The sequence below is a fragment of the Jaculus jaculus genome, chromosome X, assembly GCF_020740685.1.
Source record: "Jaculus jaculus isolate mJacJac1 chromosome X, mJacJac1.mat.Y.cur, whole genome shotgun sequence".
Taxonomy (NCBI): Eukaryota; Metazoa; Chordata; class Mammalia; order Rodentia; family Dipodidae; genus Jaculus; species Jaculus jaculus.
In genome coordinates, this window is record NC_059125.1 from 17,287,998 (window position 1) to 17,307,442 (window position 19,445).

Here is a 19,445-nt window from a genome sequence, read left to right on the forward strand (position 1 = left end):
TAATGCCAATTTCATAAGATGGACACTACATTATGCTAGCAATATAAATAGAAGCATTTTAATGGTGATAGATGAAAGTAACCTTTCATTCATGATCATGCTTGCAACCCTAATTTAACTTAGTAGACAAAAAGAGATTAATGTAAGATAGAAATATTTGGAAAGAACAAGGGTGTTAATGAGAGGGTAAGGGAATAAGTGAAGATAAATGGAAGGATATAATCAAAATACATATATAAAATTATCAAAAAGAGAAAAATATAATTTTTGTAGGAATAACTTGAAATTTCAAGGATTAGATCATACTGTTAAAGTATCAAGCAAGTACATGCTAATTACTCATATTTATACAAGTTTTATAGGGAAGACAAGTGTCATGTGCAGAGTCACAAAAATTAAATGGCATATTTGGGACTGGAATGGTTAAGGTGCTTGCCTGTGAAACCTAAGGTCCCATGTTTGTCTCTTCAGATCCCACTTAACACAGACTCATTAAGGTGAGGCAAGCTCAAGGTTGCACAGGTCCACTAGGTAGTATAAGCATCTGAAGTTTGGTTGCAGTGGCTGAGACCCTGGAACATCAGTTCTCTCTCTCTCTCTTATGTTCTTGCTGTATGTTAAAAAAAATGGCAAAAAAATTGAGTTTTAACCCTATTCTGACAATAATGTACATGTTCCAAAAGCGTCAGCTATTATTCATATTGATTTTTATTTTAATGTTTTTTTGTGTTATTGACATGATTTCCAATAGACACAAGATGGAAGCAGTATTACAAATATAGACCTTGATAATAACCACTTGTAATTACATCTGATGCACTGGCTAGAGCTCACAGTGGAGAATGTTATGAAATTATATCAGTGTTATCTTTAGTGTTATCCTCAGATCTTGTAAGAATTACCTATGCTCAAACACTTTTTGAAAAATAGCTACATAATTTTTTAATGCTTCCTGACATTTTCATTTGCTGTACTTGGTGTTCTTAAAATCATACATCCATATTATTTTATTTATGAAATTAAGCACAGGTTAAGGATTGTATGATTTCATTTCAGGAGTAAAACCATATAGTTCACAGATTACAAAAATTTGCATTAAGTTAGTGTAAAAATTAGCAAATATGGATGAGAAGGAAATTCTATTCATCTTATTGTAACAAAATTTAAAGATTTCAATCTTAGATTGGTAACAAAATCAACATATCCACCATCAATACATGTACATACTAACTGTGATGCTAAAACTCCTACCATCTACATATGACAGAACAAAAAAAGTGATAGAATATAGAATTAGGAGAAACACTTAATTGTTTTTGTTTATAGATTCATCATTCCATTTATATAAAAAATAAAATCTCCAGAAAAGCAGTTGAGTTAAACAAGATTTTTTTTAGTTTTGTTTTTCAAGATAGGGTCTTCTCTAGCCCAGGCTGACCTGGAATTCACAATATTTTTTTGTTTGTTTGTTTTTCAAGGTAAGGTCTCACTTTGGCCCAGATTGACCTGGAATTCAATAAATAGTCTCAAGATGGCCTCGAACTCATGGTGATCCTCCTTCCTCTGCCTCCCCAGAGCTGGGATTAAAGGCATTGTTGGCATTGAATTCACAGGGGTCCTCCTAACTCGGCCTCCCCAGTGCTGGGTTTAAAGGTGTATGCCTCCGTAAGTCTGCTGCTCCATAAAAAAAAATGAGGACCAGGATAAAAATCCTCAGTATCTCATTTCTCTTAATTCTTTTTCTTCAAGGAAGGGTCTCTGTGTTCTGTTCTGACCTGGAACTCACTCTGTAACTCCCAGATGTCCTCAAACTCATGGTGATCCTCCTACCTCAGCCTCCCAAATGCTGGGATCAAAGGCTTGCACCATGATGCCTGTCACTCTCTGAATTCTTGAAATTAAGCAAAGTCCTTCAGAAATCCTGGCACTCTTTAAACAGTAACTCATTAAAAACAGCTTTGCAGCAGTTAAACTTCACACCTCTCAGATTGAATAACTCTTATCAAAAGAGTTATCTTGTGGCTTAGTGGTTAAGCACTTGCCTGTGAAGCCTAAGGACCCCAGTTCAAGGCTCGATTCCCCAGGACCCACGTTAGCCAGATGCACAAGAGGGTGCATGCATCTGGAGTTCGTTTGCAGTATCTGGAGGCCCTGGCACACCCATTCTCTCTCTGTGTCTCTCTTTCTCTGCCTCTTTCTCTGTCACTTTCAAATAAACAAACAAAAAAATAGACAAAAAACCCCAAAACCCTTAAAAAAAAGAGCTGTTTTGGTGAGGGGCACAAAAAGTAGTTGTACCTTCCCAAATCTCAATTCTTAGTGGAATTACCAGGAATTTAACTCTGTTATGGTTCCATGGATGCATCGTTTTTAAATCCATTTATATTTTGACCTGATTCCAGGCTCACACAGTTTTTCTCAAAAACAATCTGAAGCAATTATTACTATTGAAGATGTTTGTGGTTGAGAGTATTGAACAAAATGCCAATATGATCCAAATATTAAACAGTAAAATCCAGAGACCATAATGCTAGCAAGATACTTTAAAAACTCCAACAACTTCCTCGTCTATGGTCTGGATGAGTGGTGAAGGGGCCACCAGTATGCATACAGGCCAAATTTATTGGCTTTGCATATTTAAGAAAATATGTATCCATTCAAGCCCCCACATAAGAAGCCACCCAAGCAGAGATTTACATGGCTGCATAACAAGCATAGCCAATACCTCAAAGTAGTTTAGAAAATCCACTAAAAAAGAAAACAAGAAAATAACAAGGAAGCATAATAATAAATGCTGGGAAGGAAGGAGAGTTTAATTTCCAGAGCTACCACATTATATTATTTTAAATATCCATGTAAAAAATAATTGGTAAAGGAAAAGGGAGAACAACAACAAATATCCAAATACTCAAATACTGTGCTTATTAGAAAAACATTGTTTACAATCCCTTAGCTAATTAATTTAATTATTTGCTTATTTATGAGAGAGGAAGAGAAAGAGACAGAAAGAGAAAGAGAATGGGTATGCAAGGGCCTCCGTCTACTGCAAATGAACTCCAAATGCATGCATCATCTTGTGCATCTGCTTTTATGTGAGTACAAGGGAATTGAATCTGGGTCCTTTGGCTTTGCCAAGGAAGCACCTTAATTGCTAAGCCAACTCTCCAGCCCAGCAAAACATTTTAAATCCTCAAATTTACATATGTTTGAAGATCTAATGGCAAACAATTTGGAGGAACTCAAGGGCCTATGAGAAAATTGTAGGTCCAAAATATAATGTGAATAAATACATAGAAATTAAGTCAATGGGGCTGGAGAAATGGCTCAATAGTAAAAGGCACTTTCTTGTAAAGCCTGAGGGCCCAGGTTCAATTTCCCTGTATTCACATAAAGCTAAACATGCAAAGTGGTTCATGTGTCTGGAATTCATTTGCAGTGGCAGGAGGCTGTAGCCTGCCCATATTTTCTCTCATTCTCTCTCTCTAAAAGACATCAATAAATAAATATTTTTGTAAAAAATTGTGGCTACTGAAGTAATATATATTAATAAAACAAAGGAAAATTCATTTCAGTATGTGTTTAGAAGATATTTGAGAGAATTCGACATCCGTTTTGATGCCAAATCATTAAATAAACTAAAAATATGAGTAGAATTTTCTTTCCATATTTAACAAATAAAATCAATACTAGTAGCTTATACAATAAAATTAATAGCTCACATTTTGTAGTGTCACGTCCACCTCGACCAGCAAGGAAGACACAACCACCAGTTCTTCTTACAGCAGTTTATTCAGGCAACTTAAAGCTTCATCTCCCCCGAGCCTCGGGCGGGGATTCCTTATAAGCGCACTCACTCCGCCCAATCACTCCAGGCCACGCAACCCCTCCAGACGAGCATCAGAAACCAATGAGCGGCAGAGATGGCAAACTCCTCCAAATATAGACTTGCTTGTCCCAAGCACTGAACTTCCGTCAGGCGCCATTTTTAGGGCTTGGCCAGGGTTACTCTCTCCATAGGCCTTGGCCATGCGGGCCAAAGGGCTCCCCACAGCTCCCCCTTATTTATTATTTTAAGATGTGCTGCTGATACACAACGGGTGAAGGTAGAGGTCTGATCCCTGGTGTGCAAGTACCCTTTTCCCAGGGGAAGGAATATGAGTACAACCTTCATGCAATCAAACATGCCTCCCAGAGAGTCGCCCAACTGCTCATAGGCAACCCCCTGTGCAGTGCTTTGCCTCACACCCCAAGTGTGATGAATACTTAGGAAGCCACTATTTAAGGGCAGCAAGCCAAATCTGGGGAGACTGTCCTTCTATCGCAGCAAAGGCCTGAGCTATCATAGCAGAGGTGCGGGCCTGTGCCCTTTTGAGGCCACAAACACACCACATGCACACCACGCAAACTAATATCAGCATTCCCCCCAGGGCTCCTATGCCCGCCCACTCCTTTAGATGATTCACTGCAGTGGAGATCCATGTCGTCAGCCCAGTTGCCAGAGAAAGATCCACTCCAGTAGAAAAACCTTGAGACCAGCTTCCCTGCAATTGGGAGGATAAGAGCCTGGACAGATTAGCTGATGTGTAACATCCATCTGCTATAATTGTAATGGAAGTAACCCTCTGGGATTGATACCAAATGAGGGGAGATTTTAATAAACTATAATTGTAACACTCGATAGGCTGTGTTTTTTGTCACTTTATAGAACACAACCGGATGCAATTTTAAAAAGGTCATAAGAGAATGTTTAGGATAATGATTATCTATTTTTCCATCAAAGCAACAACTTAAAATGGCCCAAGCATCTATAGTTGCAGTTAAGACTCTGACTTGATAACTGTCATAAGGCACAATAAGAGTCTGAGGCATGAACCCAAAATGTTGTAGACACTGGCGGAGTCCTTCAATAGCAAGAACAGCCACAGCCGTGGGGATATGCTCCACTGTTTTTCCAGGAGAGCTTTTAAGATGTATCCACAACAGAGGACCTTGCTGCCATAATACACCTGTTGGCTGTTCTACTGTTTGCAAGATGCAAAGATCTACAGGTGTTCCTTCTATTACTCTATGTAATTGGGCAGTAGAAATCTCTTCATTAACAACATTAATAGCTTTTCGGGCATCTTCTGTCAGGATTATAGGTGAATTTAAAGCTGTATCTCCCTCTAATATTTTGAATAGTGGCTTTAAGACATAATTAGGGATTTTTAAATATGGACAAATCCAATTTATAAATGTTCCATGTTCTCTAGCAAAATCTAAATCTCTTCCTAGTTTTTCCCAACTGGTCACTGTCAAGTTTCCCGACACGGCAAACCAGGGGGCTGCTGTATCACATTCCTTCAAGAAACGTTGCAGGGTGGCTCTACTCAATTCCAACCCCTCTAATTTGAGCAGTTCCTGCAATGCTGAATAGATCGGATGCGATGATGACGCACCCATAGTTTCAATTTTACCTTTCTAGCGCCTGCTTCCTGGCGTCCTAAATAGCTTCTAATTTTCCTGAGGACCTTCCCTAAACCCTGGGGTTGTTTCTAGCGCCTGCTTCCTGGTGTCCTAAATAGCCTTTAATTTTCCTGAGGACCTTCCCCAAACCCTGGGGTTGTAAGCCCAACTTACCGGGGACTTACCCTGCGCACACCCCTGACTGTTATAAGTTCTGAACTCTTCGGTGGGGGAGTCGGGTTCCCCGTACGGGCCACCACTTGTCACATCCGCCTCGACCAGCAAGGAAGACACAACCACCAGTTCTTCTTACAGCAGTTTATTCAGGCAACTTCAAGCTTCATCTCCCCCGAGCCTCGGGCGGGGATTCCTTATAAGCGCACTCACTCGCGCACTCACTCCGCCCAATCACTCCAGGCCACGCAACCCCTCCAGACGAGCATCAGAAACCAATGAGCGGCAGAGATGGCAAACTCCTCCAAATATGGACTTGCTTGTCCCAAGCACTGAACTTCCGTCAGGCGCCATCTTTAGGGCTTGGCCAGGGGTACTCTCCCCATAGGCCTTGGCCATGCGGGCCGAGGAGGTCCCCACATTGTAGAAGTTTTACAAGGCTAAAATTAAATAATTAATAGGGCTACACCAATTTCTAAAAACACAAGAGGGGGTGGTATTCCATTTCTTGGCATTTTCCATATCTATATAATTGTCATGATATCTTCTGATAATGAACTGAAGTCTTCTTCACATTTTAGTATTTATAAAACAATATATAGTTCAAAACAATTTCTGTTAAAAATTAACAGAAGTTGGCAAGCTGGTCTTAAAGTTCTTATAGAAATGTGAGTGAAATCCAAAGCTAGAATGAAAAAAGAACAAACAAGAAAACTTTCAGATTCAAAAAGTTATTACAAACTTGCAATAAACAAGACTGTATTATATTTAAGATAAATATATGGCTCAGTGGGATACAATTGACAGTCTGGAAATAGAAACACACATTTATTATCAATTGGCTTTTGACCAAGTTGTCAAGGAACTTTATTGGGGAAAATATAACCCTTCCCCAAGGGGGTATTCAGACAGATAGTAATTTGCTTCCAAAAGAACGTTAATTACAATCCCATGCTACATGAATGAATGAACTCAAAATGGATCAAAGTTCTAAGTGTATAAACTAAATCTGTGATGTTGTCATGGGGATGCTTGTACATAAGTCTTCCTTTGTTTGATAAGCTGTGGTTTCTTAAACAGGATACAAAACTCACATATGAAGGGATATTACATTGATTTGCACTTCAACAAATTTCAAAGAATTTCTTTTTCAAAAAGTGACACTACTGGTCAAATAATGGTAGAAAACAACTGTAAATCATATATTCATTAGCAGTCAAGAAATTAGAACAATTAGGTCTGGAGGGATACTCAGCAGTTAAAGGTGTTTGCTGGCAAAGCTTAAAAGCCTAAGTTTGGTTCTCTAGCACCAACTTAAAGCCCCATTGACAGAATAACATATGCATCTGGAGTTCCTTTGCAGAAGAAAGAGGCCCTGGTGTTCCCATACTCACTCTCATTCTCTGTCTGTATCGTTCTGTGCCTGTCTCTCAAATAAATAAATAAATAAATAAAATATATTAAAAAATTAGTACGTTTAAAGAATTTTTACATCGAAATAATATAAAGGCAATTAATCCAATAAAAGATGAACATTTAAATAGGCATTTAATTAAAGAAGATCTGAAGAGACAATATGCAAATAAAAAGGTTCTTGATGTCATTCGTTAAGTGGGGAATTCAAAGCACTGAAATGACAAGTTGCCTCACATCCATGATGAACAAGGGCTGGAGATAGGTTTCAGTGGTTAAGGTGCTTGCTTGCAAAGCCTAACAGCCTAGGTTAGGAAACAAACTTTTCCATGGATTATAGTATTCATTTAAAAATATGTCAAGGGCTGGAGAGATGGCTTAGCGGTTAAGCGCTTGCCTGTGAAGCATAAGGACCCTGGTTCAAGGCTCGGTTCCCCAGGTCCCACGTTAGCCAGATGCACAAGGGGGCACACGCATCTGGAGTTCATATGCAGAGGCTGGAAGCCCTGGTGCGCCCATTCTCTCTCTCTCCCTCTATCTGTCTTTCTCTCTGTGTCTGTCGCTCTCAAATAAATAAATAAATAAAAATTTAAAAAAAATGTTATTTATAAAAATATGTCAATTTCCTATACACTAATTATGAAACTATTTAAATCCTGCTGATGGTTTGTTTTCTACATTTCCTTCTGGAATTCAAGCGCTTAGTTTTAAAATTTATAGTAAATAATATATGCCCCATGACTATACTTATTTACATTAGAGTTATTACATTATGAAAAATTGAAATATTTAAGGTATACAATGAATAATTTCACATTCTCATTCAATTTGAAACTCACTATAATCACAGAAATTAACACATCTGTCTCCTCATATATATGAATTATTTTGCATTGTGGGTAATGTTATGCCCAGTTCTTGGCACCCCCAGTGACCACCAAGGAGAACCAAACACACATGCAAGGTCAAGGGGCTTTAATTCAGGTTTAAGCTCAGTCTTTTGACTTCACCAGTGCAGTGGATCCATACAAGAGTAGTGGGAGGGTAGGGTTTTTATAGGGATCTGAACATAGAAGAAGGGGATGGGTACATGATTGGTTGATTGAAACAGTAACTGTACTTGTACTCTTCTGGTTGGTTTAGGATTTTGGCAGGCAGTTGGCAGGCTGGGTCTAGGGGAATTGAACTTGAACTTATCTATGACTACAGGAATGTATGGCGTAGTCAGTTTCCAGTAACTGTTAAACCCACCCTTACCAGAAGATAAAAAACTTAGATCTTGCCAGCAAACAGAAACTTAGGCCTACTTTTGGTCGTCTCTCTGCAAATGTTAAATATAAAACAAATACTTTTCATTGTTGTCATATTATCATTCAATTAGTATTTATATGGTATAACTGAAAGTTTATTCCACTTCATTAGTATCTGCTAATATCCCCATATCTAAGGTTGTGGTAAGCCCAATTCTACTGTTTAAATAGGATTGCCAGTTTTATATACCATCTTGTTGATTAGATCATATATTTGATTCTCTCTAGCAAAGACATTCTTGAAGGGAAAAAAGCAAAAATAGCTTCTTATATAACATAACATGACATATAAACTGGAATAATCAAGGTAAGTATATTATTCACACAGAAGTAGACAAGTAGGTTGATGGAATAGACAGTACTTAAGATTCCAGCATGAGTGTTACTTCATTAATGGCATAAGGAGCAGTGGAAAACAGCAGAGAATGGATGTTCCTTCTTTAATTGTGTTAAGATCATTTTCTGATCATATGTAAGGTAATAAATCTAAATGATTATGTCATTCCATATGGGGAAAAATAATATAAAGTGGGGCAAAAGCTAAAGGTAGAAAATTAAATTTATACATCACACAAAAGAGTATACCCTTTTAATTTTTGTCCTAAAGGTAGGTATTTTCATAAGTAAGATTTCAGAAGAAAGTAGCACAAATATGAAAATATTGTTAAGTACCATTAATTTTTTTCAGCATCTAGATTTATAGTATAAGGATCACGTCCATTCTGAAAAGTTCATATTTACAGAGTAAAAATCATTTTAACATTTCATTTAAAAGAGTAGAAGGGTATATATGTTCATTGCATGCCTTGCTGAACATGTTCTTTGAACATGAAGAAAAAAGTCCTATTGTCAAGTTCTGACTTTGCAACAGGATTGAAGCAAATTAGCCTGTCACCATTAATTTAGAAAGAAAACACTTTTTTTAGAAAACCATTTTCAATTTTTATTTCAGGTCAGAAATATTTCCATGAAGAAACACAGGCTTTTAGAATGAAAACTAGATTCAATACATATATTGGCTTCAACTAAAATTTATATGTATATGATTTAACCACATTTATAATGCACCTTCTTAAACTTAAATATCTTTCCATTTACACTAAAACCAAAATGTATAGAATTAAAATAAATTCATTACCACTCCAGAAATAGTGGCATGGTATGCTTACTTTTTTTTCCCTAAATTTAACTGGGTGCTAGAAAACCAAACCCAAGCCAGCAGTCTTTGCAAGCAAGGTTCTTTAATGACTGAGTCATCTTCTCAAGCTCATGCTTACTTAATTTATATTTTAAAAAATAAGGAGCTTTACTACACAGACAGAAATAAAATAAATCCTATTCTCACATGAGAAGATTCACAATGTTTTTGTTAATTTATTTTTATTGGATATGGACATATTTAGAAAGTAAACAACACAATGTTGATGCCATTCTTTCCCTCCTCCCTGCCCTTTTTCTGAAGAGGTCTTTCTCCTTGGGGATGCAGGTCAATGTCAAGAGGATTGTGGGTCATGCATTATGAGGATAGCAGATAGTTATTGAGGAGAGGCAGTGTCTCTGTGCCAAATTTCCCAACTTGTGGCTCAAAAAATCTTTCTGCCTTCTCTTCTGAAAAATTGCCTGAGTCATGTGGGGTGCATTTTAAGTCTACATCAGTAATGGGCACTTAGGAGCCTCGGGATCTCTGGTGTTGAGTGTCCTCAGACTATATCTCCTTGTGTCCCCTTTCTCTCTTTCCCCTTCTCTCAAGCCCTACCATCCCCATTGCCCAAGCCTCAAGATGCTATTAAAGTATATAAGAAACTCGGACTGATCCAGGTTAGGAACCACAGATGAGTGAGACCATGCAATGATTTTCTTTCTGTGATTGTGTGAGTTCACTTAGAATGATCTGTTCCAAGTTTGACCATTTTTCTACAAATTTCAATGTGACATTCTTGCTTACCACTGAGTAGAATTCTGTCATGTAGATAGACCACATCTTTGTTATCCATTCATTCAATGATGGGAACCTGGGTTGATTCCAGTTTTTAGCTATTATGAGTTGAGCAGCTATAAATATGGCTGAGCCAATATCTCTGAACTCAGATATGGAGATTATAAGTTAAATGCGAAGTAAGAGAATAACAGGGCTTTTGGGTAACTCTATATTTCATCCTTTCAGGAGTCTCAATATTGATTTCCTTGGTGGTTATGCCAGCTTATATTCCCACCAACAGTGAATGAGTGTTCTTATTTCTCTGCATCCTCACCAACATTTGTTTTCATTTGATCTTTTAAATGTTTGCTATCTGTTGCATTCAGGTTTGTGTTGCTGGTAGAAATCACCTGGCCAAGAACAGCTTTTGGGGGAAAAAAAAAAGGTTTATTTTGGATTTTGGCTTATAGACTCAATTGGAAGCTCCATGATGGCAGGGAAAATGACAACATGAGCAGAGTGTGGACATTACCCTTGCCAAAATCAGATGGACAGTAGCAATAGGAGAGTGTACCAAACACTGGCAAGGGGACACTGGCTATAAAACCCATAAGTCCACCATCAGCAATACACTGCCTCCAGGACATGTTAACTTGCCATTGCCATGAGCTGAGGACACTAGGCCCTGGCCCCCATAAACTGATTAACATACATGATATAAAATGCAATGCATGCATTCAACTTCAAAAGTCCCTATATATTTTCATCAATCATAATGATGTTCAAACATCCCCACAATCCAAGGTCTTTTAATTGCATCATACCAAAAAATTCCCCCCAAGCCCATAATGGCACAGAATAAACATTCACACTGCAAAATATGGCATTGGGCATAACAAATAAATATTCAACCAATTCCATGTTTAAACAGGGTAAACATAAAACTTTGTACACTAAGTCCAAATACTCTAGTCAGTGACAACTCTGCAAGTCTAATAATTCTAACCAACAATAAGTCTTTGGAGTTAAAATTCTATCCCTCCAGCTAGGCTACTCACAGTCCTGGAAAACATCATCTGGGGCCAGCAGCTCTCCTTGGCAGCCATATCATGTTTCCAGCATCTCCACTGGGTTTCACTGCAACACATAGTTTATTGTCACCATTCCATCAGGTCTCTATGCAGGCATCCAGTAAACCTACTTCATACTTCCCTTGGCCATTTCCAAAAACAAGACCTTGTTGTAAATTTCATGACCTCTCTTTCCTGCACTTCTCATATTCCACAATACAAGGTAGAGTACCAATTTGTTAATCCAGGGGGTGTGTGTGATACTACCAGAGGGTTATTTTTCTTCTGAGGATATATTCAGATATTGGAGGCCTTCTGCCATTCCATATGAATTTTGAGCTCATGTTTTCAATCTCTGTGAAGAATGGTGCTTATATTTTTACTGGTATTGTGTAAAATGTCTATATTACATTTGGTAGAATTCCCATTTTCACAATATTAATTTTACCTATCTAGAAGCATTGGAGGTATTTCCAACCTCTCAAGTCCTCCTCGATTTCTTTCTTGAGTTTTTTTTTTTTAATGTTTTCATTACATAGGTCTTTCACATCCTTGGTTAGTGTTTATCCAAGGTATTTAATGTCATTTGTTGCTATTGAAAATAGGACAGCTTCACTAATTTCTTTATCTGTATATTTGTCTTCTGCATATGAAAAAGGTACTGAATTTTGTACATAGATTTTGTACCCTACCATTCACTGAAGAAATTTATCACCTTTAGAAATTTAGAGATGGAGACTTTTGGGTCACTTATATACAGGATCATGTCATCTTCATATAGGGCTCCCTTGCTTTCTCCTTTCCAATTTGTATTCCTTTTATTTCTTGCTCCTGTCTTATTGCTTTGGCTAGTAATTCTATTATTATGTTGAAGAGCAGTGGTGAGAGTGGGAACCCTTGTCTTGTTCCCAATCTCAGTGGGAACTCCTTCAGTTTGTCCCTACTAAGTATTATTTAGGCTTTATATATAGCCTTTATTGGGTTGAAATATGAACCCCCCATGCCTATTATTTTCAGTGTTTTGATCCTGAAGTTTTGTTGTATTTTGTCAAAGGCCTCCTCTGCATCAATTGAGATGATCATGTGGTTCTTATGGTTCAGTTTATTTATGTGGTGTATTATGTTGACCTATTTCCATGATAAACCATCCCTTCATCCCTAGGATGAAGCCTACTTGATCAAAGTGGATAATGCTTTTGATGTATTGTTGAATTCGATTTGCAAGGATTTTGTTCAGGATATTTGCATCTAAGATCATTAGGGATATATGTCCATACTTTTCTTTCCTTGCTGTATCTCTGTCTGGTTTTGGTATTAGGGTGATGCTAGATTCATAAAAGGAGTCGGGGAGGACTCCCTGGTCTCCAATTATGCACAACAGTTTGAGGAAAATTGGCTTCAATTCTTCTATGAAAGTTTGATAGAATTCAGCTGAGAAGCAACCCGGTCCTGGACTTTTCTTTTTGTGGAGGTTTTTGATTAACTTTTCAATCTCCATGAATGTGATAGGTTTGTTTAGGAGATTAATCTGCTCTGAATTTAGTTTTGGTAGGTGGTATGTGTCTAGGAATTCATCCATTTCTTCCACATTATTTAATTTTGTGGAGTAGAGGTTTTGGAAGTATGCCCTGATGAGCCTTCCAATTCCATTGATATCTGTAGTGATCTCTCTTTTTTCATTTCTCATTTGTTAATTTGAGACTTTTCAGTTATTAATTTCAGATCTCTCTCTTTGTAATAAAGGCATTTAGCGCTATAAATTTTCCCCTTATGACTGCCTTAATTGTGTCCCATACATTTGATAGGTTGTGTTTTTATTATCATGGAATTCTAGGAATTTTACATTTTTTTTTTCCATGACTCATTCATTGCTTAAAAGTGTTGCTTGGTTTCCAGGAGCTGGTGTATTTCTTGATGTGTCTCTTGCTAATTTCTAGCTTTAAAGCATTGTGATCTGACATGATGCAGGAAATTACTTCAATGATTCTGACTTTATGAAGGCATGTGTTATGGCCTAATATATTGTCAATTTTGGAGAAGGTTCCATGGGCTCCTGAGAAGAATGTGTATTCTGTAGATTTGGGGTGGAAAGTTCTCTAGATATCTTTAGGTCTAGTTGATCTATGATGTTGTTGAGCTCTCTTATTTCCCTGTTGATTTTCCGTTTGTGTTATCTGTCTATTGATGATTGTGGACTATTGAAGTCTCAGATTATGATGGTATTGGTGTTTTATTTCTGCTATATTGTTGAGTAGATTTTGTTTTTATAAACTGTGGTGCACCTGCATTTGAGATGTATATGAATATATGGTTGTGATGCGCACAATTTTGATCATTCCACCCATGAATAAAAGTGGCCTTCTTTGTCCTTTCTGATAAATTTTGGTTTGAAGTCTATTTTAAATGTTATTAATATAGCAACACCCACTTACATTTTATTTCCATTTCCTTAGAATAACTTTTTCCAACCTTTCACCCTGAGCATGTGTCTAAGTTTAGTGGTGTAATGGGTTTCTTGAAGACAGCAGATAGAAGGTTCCAGTTTTTATTTTAATTTTTTATTGACAAGTTTTCTACTTACAGACAATAAACCATGATAATTATCTCTACTCTCCCACTTTCCCCTTCACAACTCTACTCTCCATAATATCCCCTCCCTCTCTCTGCTTTTCTTTCCTTTATTTCTATTTCATCATCTCTTTCTCTCTTCTTATGAGGGCCTTATGAATGTATTGGTAGGAACTGCAAGGTCATGGATATTAAGGCATATTTCTGTCTGGACAGTTTCACTGTAAGGTGTGGTACCCTTCCTTTGATTCTTATATTCTTTCTGCCACCTCTTCTGCAATGGGCCCTGGGGCTTGGAGGGTGTGAGAGAGATATTTTAGTGCTGGACATTCCTCTGTCACATCTCTTTAGCACTATGTTGGCTTTCAGGTCATCCCAGTGGTTACCCCCATCTGAAAAGAGAAGCTTCTCAACCAAAAGTGAAAGTACCATTAATATATGAATATGAACATTATGTGTAGTGCTTTCATGGCAGTTTTGTGAGGATAATACATCCATTTAGCCAGACAAGAGCAGGATTTATACCCCAAAGTCTCATAATGTCCCCTACCATAAGCATTGGATGAAGTTTTCATTACCAGGCATATATTCCCTCCCATAGAGTGGGCCTCCAGTCCAGTTAGAAAGCAACTGGTTTCCCACCAGAGCAGACAGGCCACTTGCACCTGTTCAATAATTTGACCTGTCTGGACAAACTTGAGGCTTACAGTGTCTACTCTTTTAATCACTTATGACTTTCATTTTTCTTTACTGATGAACAGAACACCATTGTGTAAATGTACTACATCTTTATTATCCACTCATCTTCTGAGGGACATTTAGGCTGGTTCCATTTCCTAGCTATTGTGAGTAGAGCAGTAATAAACATGTTTGTGCCTGTATCTCTAAGGTAGTGAGAAGAGCCATTATGATATATGCCTAGGAGTGCTATAGCTGGATCATGATAAATTTATTTTTAGCTGTCTCAAGAGCCTCCACATTGATTTCCACAATGGCTGTACCAGATTACATTCCCACCCACAGGGTAGAAGGGTTATCCCTTTTCCAAATTGTCAACAATATTTATTGTCATTTGTTTTCTTGATTATACCATTCTGACAGGAGTGAGATGGAATCCAACAGTAGTTTTAACTTGTTTTTCCATGATGACTAAGGATGTAGAACACTTTTTAAGAGGCTTATATGCCATCTGTATTTCTTCTTTTGAAGACTCTATTTTCTTTCATAGCCTAGTTTTTAACTGGGTTGTTTGATTTCTTATTGTTTTTTTTTTTTATTTGAGTTCTTTGTATATTCTGGATATTAATCTTCTGTCAGATGTGTAGCTGGCAAAGATTTTCTCCCATTATTTAGGTTGTCTCTTTGTTGTATTGACAATGTCATTTACTATACCAAAGCTTTGTAATTTCCTGAGATCCCAGTGGATTAACATCTGGGTCCTCTATTCTGTCCCATTGATCTACATGTCTGTCTTTGTGCCAGTACCATGCTGATTTTGTTTCGGTGGCTTTGTAATAATATAGCTTAAAATTGGGTATGGTGATACAACCAGCCTTTTATTTGTTGTTGCTCAAAATTATTTTGGCTATTTGAGGGTATTTTGTACTTTGAAATAAATTTTAATATTTTTTCCTATTTCTGTGAAGAATGCCATTAGTATTTTAATAGTGATTGCATTAAATGTGTAGATTGCTTTTGGTAAGATTAACATTTTCACAATATTGATTCTTCCAATCCAAGAATATGGGATGTCTTTCCATTTCCAAGTGTCTTCTGCAATTTCTCGCTTGATTGTTTTAAAGTATTCACTGTAGAGATCTTTCACTCCTTTGGTTAGGTTTATTCCAATATAATTTATTTTTGAAGCAATTGTGAATGAGAGAGATTCCTGATTTCATCATCTGCATGTTTGTTAGTATGTAGGAAAGCTGCTGTTTTCTGTGTGTTTATTTTATATTATGGTATGCTGCTAAAAGTGTTTTTAAGCTCTAACAGTTTGCTGGTAGAATTTTTAGATTTCTTTTTGTATAGAATCATATCATATACAAATAATGATAATTTGATCCCTTCCTTTCCAATTCCAATTTCTATCCTTGTTATGCGTTTATCTTGCCTTATTGCTATAGCTAGGACTTCCAGTCCTATATTAAATAAAAGAGGGGACAGTGGACACCCTTGTCTTATTCTTGAATTTAGTAGAAATTCTTCAAGATTTTCCCATTTAGTATTATCTTGGTGTAGGTTTGTGAAACATTGTTTTTATTATGTTGAGATATGTTCCTTTTATTCCCAGTTTCTGTAGGACTTTTACCATGAAGGGATGCTCAATTTTGTCGAATGCCTTTTGTGCATTGATTGAGGTGATAATGTGATTTTTGTCCTTCAGTCCATTCATATAGTATATGACATTTTTTGATTTTCATATGTTGAACCATCCATGCATCTCTGGGATAAAGTGGGCTTGGTTGGGGTGAATAATTTTCCTGTATTCTTTTGCATGGATTTTGTTGAGAATTTTTGCATCTAGGTTAATGATCAAGATTGGTCTGTAATATTGTTTTTCTGTCTTTGTCTGGTTTTGATATTAAGGTGATGCTGGCTTCATAGAAAGAGTTTTGTATAATTCCTTCCTTTTCCATGTAGTGGAAAAGTTTGAGAAGCAGTGGTGTTAATTCTTCTATGAAGGTCTGGTAAAATTCACCAGTGAATCCATCTGGGCCTGGTTTATATTTTTTAGTTGGGAGACATTTTATAACTGCTTGAATCTCCATACTTGTTATAGGTCTGTTTAAATGGTTTACCTCATCTTGCTTTAGTTTTGGTATTTCATATGAATCAAGGAAATCATCCATTTCTTTCAGATTTTCATACTTAGAGGCATATATATTCTTAAAGTATGTCCTTGTGACTTTCTGAATTTCTTTGGTGTCTGCTGTAATGTTGCCTTTTTCATCTCTTATTTTATTAATTTTTTTTCTATTCTCTCTTTCTTCTGGTCAGATTTGCTAAGGATTTATCAATCTTGTTTATCCTTTCAAAGAACCAATTATTTGTTTGATTGATTGTTAGGATTTTTTGGGGGGGGTTCAATTTAATTAATTTCTGCCCTAATTTTTGTTGTTTCCTCCAATCTATTGATTGTTCATTGGCCTTATTGTAAGGCCTGAAGGTGAAACAGTAATTTGTTTACTTGTGAACTCTCTAATTTCTTATTATAGACAATTAGAGCTACAAATTTCCCTTTTAGGACTGCCTTCATTGTGTGCCAAATATTTTGGTATGTTGTATTCTCATCATCATTTGACCCTATGATTTATTGATTTCCTTTTTGATTTCTTCAATGACCTATTCATCATTCAATAGTGCACAGTTTAGTATCCATGAATTTCTGTATGCTCTTTAGATTTTCTTGTTGCTAATTTGTATGTTAATCCCATTTTGATCAGATAGAGTACAAGGGATTATTTAAATTTCCTAGTATTTGTTAATATTTGCTTTGTGTCTTAACATATGGTCTATTTTGGAAAACGTTCCATGTGTTTCTGAGAGAAATGTATATTCTGAAGCATTTGGATGGAATATTCTATAGATATCTGTTCATGACATCATATAATCCAGATATCTCTCTGTTTATTTTTTACCCAGGTGACCTGTGAATTGATGAGAGTGGGGTATTGAAGTCACCCACTATAATTATGTTTGGTGTTATCTGTGACCTTAAGTCCAATAGTGTGTGTTTAATGAAATTGTGATCCCCCATGTTGGGTGTATATACCTTTAGGATTGTAATGTCCTCCTGTTGGAGTGTCCCTTTAATCAGCATAAATTGACCTTCTTTATCTTTTCTCACTAATGTTACTTTGAAGTCTATCCTGTCAGATATTAAGATAGTAGCCCTTGCTTGTTTCCTAGGCTCATTTGCTTGAAATACCATTTTCCATTGTTTCACTCTAAAACAGTGTCTATCTTTTATTGAGAGAGGTGTTCCCTGAAGGCAACAAATAGCAGGATCCTGCCTGTTAACCCAGTCTGCAAGACTGTGTATTTTGTTTGGGACATTGAGGCCAGTGATATTATTAGTTATTTTTGAAAGGCATCTGTTTATTCTTGCCATTCTTTTTGTTTTGTAGTGCTTTCTGTTTCCCTTTCCTCTCTGTTGTAAGGGTTATTTGAGTGTGGTTTATTTTTTCCTGTTTTCTCAAATGTGTGCTTTGATTTCTCTTCAGCATGAAGAATTCCTCCAAGTATTTTTCTGTAGAGCTGGCTTAGTTTTTATAATTCCTTTTCTCCTTTAATTTTAATGCTTTATAGGATAAAATGTTTTCAGTTGACAGTTGTTATCTTTCAAAAATTGGAATACATCATTCCAAGCCCTTCTGGCTTTAAAGTTTGTGTTGAGTAATCTGTTGTGATCTTAATGGACTTGCCTTTATAGGTGACTTGCTTTTTCTCTCTAACTCCTTTCAATATAATTTCTTTGGTTTGCATGTTTAATAATAACATGGTGACTAGAGGTTCTTTCCAGATGTTGTCTGTTTGGTATTCTAAAATCTTCTTGCATCTGCATTGGTATATTATATTCTTGTATTCTGGGAAGATTGTCCCAAAAGTGTCAAGGGTCCAGTTTTTTGATCCACCCTGATAACCTATGTTTTGTATGGGGGAGATAAGACTGAATATTTATTCTTATTATTGTGAGGTTTGGATTAATCCCTGCCATGATGGGGTGTTTTATGGAGTTTGGTGATTTCTTGTGCTTTGTACTATTTTAAGCCTGGTCTATTTTGGTTATTGTGATATTCTTCTTGTTGACTCTTGATATTGGTTGTTTGAGTGTTCTATGTGAGGTATTCCCTCTTATATGCTCTAGAAGTTTGGCTTTGTGTTCATATAATCATAGAGTTGACTTTTTTCATGGAAAGATTTTGTTTCACCATCTATTATGAAGGATACATTTTCAGGGTAGAGAGTGCCATTAATTTTTATTAATCAGAAGACATTTAAAATGGGGAAGATTAATCCATTAATAGGGGAAATTAATCATAACATGCATAATAGAGTTGAAACAAATATCAAGATACAGGAACACCTATCAACACCTTATGGATACAATAAAATGCTGGAAACATAGTAATAGAGAAATTCAATGCTAGTGAAGATAATTCCTAGTCTTATTAATAACCAATATAATTGACATTAAATCTAAAATATAGTATTTCACACCTAATCAATTTAGCTAAAATTATTTAACAGTTTCTGTTAATCCTGAGCGATGACAAGGAAGTGGAGCTTCTGGAGATGCTAGCAAAAATAGAAGCTTCTGGTGCCATATTTGAAAATATGGATAATCTTTGACAGAATTTCCAGTTTTAAATATAAGACTTAAACAATGTGTATATATGCACCAGAACATACATTAAGAAAATCAGGGCTGGAGAGATGGCTTAGCGGTTAAGCGCTTGCCTGTGAAGCCTAAGGACCCCGGTTCGAGGCTCGGTTCCCCAGGTCCCACGTTAGCCAGATGCACAAGGGGGCGCACGCGTCTGG